The sequence below is a fragment of the Fukomys damarensis genome, unplaced genomic scaffold, assembly GCF_012274545.1.
Source record: "Fukomys damarensis isolate Sample0158 unplaced genomic scaffold, DMR_v1.0_HiC HiC_scaffold_15, whole genome shotgun sequence".
Classification (NCBI taxonomy): Eukaryota; Metazoa; Chordata; class Mammalia; order Rodentia; family Bathyergidae; genus Fukomys; species Fukomys damarensis.
Genome location: NW_022900927.1, coordinates 24241497 through 24245485, shown reverse-complemented (window position 1 = coordinate 24245485; position 3989 = coordinate 24241497).

Below are 3989 nucleotides of genomic sequence, written 5' to 3'. Positions count from 1 at the left end.
CCCCATATCACATACACACACACACGCATGCACACACACGCACACGCAAGCTTTGCTCCCTCCTCCTCCCCAGCCTTCAGTATCTAGCACCCCCACAGCTTCAGTCACTGTCACCAGTTTCCCTCCTACACCCCATCTCACCTTAGCTAAGGAACTCACACTGGGATGCCAAGAAAAGACTGCACTGCATAAGCCTTGAGACAGGAGGACACAGGGCTCCAGAAACCTGGTGCCAAGACCACACCTTCCCAGTTACAATGCAGAATGGAACTGAGACTGCAGAACAGTCAATCAGAAAACCAAGAAAATGAATGTGTTCCATTTGTAATAATAAAAATTATGCCGGGTGTGGTGGTGCACACCTGTAATCCCAGCACTCGGGAGGCTGAGGCAGGAGGATTGCTGTGAGTTCAAGACCAGCCTGGGCTACATAGTGAGCACCAGGTCAGTCTCAACTACATAGTGAGACCCTGTCTCAAAAAACAAAACAAACACACACACACACACACACACACACACAAAAAAAAAAAAATTAACATTTTAATGACATCAGAAAGGGCCACGAAAGGTCTCCCTTGGGCCATGCTGCACTTACTCTTTACTTTCTGTGAGGGAAGTATGCATGTCTCCTAGAGGAAGCTCCTCCAGCTCCATTTCCCTTTCCCCAGCTTTGGCTCAGGAACACCCAGTGTGACTTCAATAGTCATAGGAGATCAACAGGATGATCACTCCAAGTGAGCTCCACCCCTCCTGTCCATGGTGCAGCTAGGGGGGTGGGCAGTGCTACTGTTTCCAAATTGCTTCTCAACCAACTCTCTCACCAAAAAACAGAGGAGGTAAGTGACCAGGACAGAGCCAGGGGGCTTTGGGGAGGGTTTTTAGGCCACGAAAGCCCTGGCTTCAACCATCACCCTTGAACCAAATGAAAGGGACTGAATAAAGTTATACAGCAAGCAATGGGCCTTGGACCTGTAGGCAGAAGGCTATGCATGAGGCTGTTGCAGGCCACTTAGATGGCCACTTGGATCCACCTCCCTCACCACCTTAACTGTAGGAAAGAGGCCCACTGAGACCCCAGATAGCTTTTTAGAGTGGAAACCTGTTCCCAATGATCTGGGGAGAGAGCACCGAGAAGCCAGGCACCAAGAATCCAAACCTTGTCTGATTTGGGGGTCTCACACTTCAATAAAGCTACCACTGCCTTTGTAGTCTGTGGGGCACAAAGGTCCTCACCAGCCCTCTTGGGAGATTTTCCTTTGCATACATCTCCTCCCTCATTCACTCCTCTTGCGAGGTTCTATTCGCATCCATGTGCCTCTAGCCTGGGAAGGATTTCTGTCTGTAATACATGAACCTTTCTTTGACATCAGAACAAGAGATGCTTAAGGATCATCTCCATGCATCTTTCAGGGGCCACCAGACCCTACCCACAGAAGGGAGGTGAGTATGCAGGAGGTGAAAGCAGTGTTGTTCTAATACTGGGCCACAACCCAGGAGTGGATCATAAAAGTCTATTTAAAGAGCATCTTTGAAAATAAAATAGAATGCATGATACATGTAATAGAAAATATCAGAATGCATGCACATAGCAAAGATAAGTACTATCCCGTGAAACTTTTATTTCCAAAAGATGCACAAAGCAAATTCATAAAATGTGCCCCTTCTCTGTCAGGCACTAAGCTAGAAGGCGCCCCCAGACATTCAGTGATGAACAGGACAGTATCACCATATGGCTTCTAGCTGGGAATAGACAAACCATTCCTAGACAATGTGCCAAGTGCCCTGTGAGTGTCGACAGGGGGCAGTAAAACTCTCGTATGAGAATAGACATCTGGGAGGGCTTCCAAGAGGAGGTGGTGTAGCCAGAGTTCTCAGGAAGAGAAGATAGTGACTAGGTTCTAGAATCTCCTCCATCCTACAGATAGGAAGAGAACTATGGTAAAGTGTCAAGAGTTCAAGTGTAAACGTGAAATGGCAAGCCCTAGTTCTGCTTTTCTTCTTCAGAAATGAGACCTCAGATGAGTCAGTTAACTTGTCCAGACTGTTTCTGCATCTACAAAATGGGCATAATCTCTGCTGTGCTAACCTCAAGGAAGTGAGACATCTAAATGAGACAATGTGTATGAAAGATTTTTGTAAATTCTAAAAGGGAATGGACTGTCTCTACTGATGAGCAAATGGAGGCAGAGAGGTGAAAGTGTTCTACCCACCATTATAGTGATGGGGTAGCAGGGGTCCCCTCAATCCTCTATTTTCTGCTCCGGCTGCAACAGACCTACCTTTGCAAAAGGGCAGGGGCAGGGCCAAAAAGGCCTCCTAGCAACCTGACTACTGAATATTTATCTTGAAGATCCTGTTCTTTTCGTGGTGGGAGGTACATATGTCAGAACTTCTCCTTTTTCCCTCTGTTAATGAATTAGGATCTACCCAAACTCAGTGCTTAAAGTTACATAAGCATCATTCAGATCTTCTGTAACAGCCACTTTCATTTTTTCAAAAACAGCATTTCCATTAAAATGGTGTTATATAAAAAGGTTTTGTGTGTGTATGCAGGAACAGCAGAACAGGCAGGCCTAAGCACTGTTAAGGCACACAGGCACATACATATCATGATGGCAAGTTTTGACCAACTTGACCACGCTGAACACGAAGACCTCATGCATGTTGGGCAATGGGAATTACAGCAGGAAGACCACTGGCTGCCCCTGTCCCCTAGGGCCTAAATAAGTCTTGGCTTTTTCTGGAAGCCCTTTCCTTGGCAGGGTGAGTTCCATTGAGCCACAGCATATCAGCACTGGAAGTAGCTCAGAAACCACCTATTACATACTTACTTTACTTCAGTCCTGCCAAGCCTGACCTGAACAGCTCCCTTCCTCCCAAGGCAGCTCAGGTCACCTATGGACAGATGTAGATCACTGGAAAGGACCGGATACTGAGCTGAAACCTGCCTTTCTGAATCTAGCACCTTGTGGAGACAATTGAAAATCCCTCACCTGCGACCCTAAACAGGGAATTTATGAGTTTAAAGTCCTAGGTGGTCCCCTGGTAGAGCACCACGGGGCCCTGAAGAGAGTCCACAGAGAGGCAGCTACTCTCAGAGACCTCCAACCAACTCAACTGAAGATAGTACTTTGGGGAGAGGAGGAGCCTGAATGAGAAGAAAGTGAGTGGCTCAGTAAAGCCTTGTTCCTCAGGTCTACGTATCAACTGTGGCGGTCACTGTCCCGAAGTGAGCTCCAGATTTGACAGTGGAGTCCTAGGTCGCCCCCCACCAAGCCCTTTCAGTAGTCCATGGTTGTACCCTTTCACGTGAATCAGTGCGTCCCAAAAGCAGAAAACAGAGTAACAGCGCTGGGCCCTGGCCCAACCCAGGTTAAGCGTCCCTCTCGGTTTGCCCAGCTTGCCCTTCGAAGAAAGGAGCTATTCCGCCTTCCTGGAGTAGACAGCGGTGACTAGAACACCCAAGCACCGAGCAGGAGAACGCGAGCTTTGGAGTGGCCTTTTAAGTAGTTGGGAAGGGGGTGTGGCCGAGGAGACAGGGAGGCCTTAGCCGGGCGAGGGGGGAGTGGTCCGGAGGCGTGGCCGTGGCGATTGGAATGTTGTTGGGTCCTCGCATCGCATAGTAAGGAGGGGCCACGCCCCTTTTCCCCGAGAAGGCCAATCGGAACGCCGGAACGGTTTCAAGTCTCCCCTGCCAGCCTGCCCGCCCGCCACCCCACCCCCCTCGGAGATTCGCGTTTTCCGTAACAAAATAGCAAAGCTCCGAACTGTCCGTAGCCCAGGCAGCTCGCAAGTGGAGGGTCCTAGGGCCTAGAACGCTGGCCCGGAGTGGGAAGCACCGGCAGGCCGTGAAGAGGCCGGGTTAGCAGCTGAGGCGCGCGGGGGTGGGCTCTGCAGCCGCGGGTTGTTTATCTGGAGTACGGAGGGGAGGGGGGAGCCTGGAAACCGCCCCGTGTCCCATTTCCTCCTCTTGTTTTCGCTCCGGATTC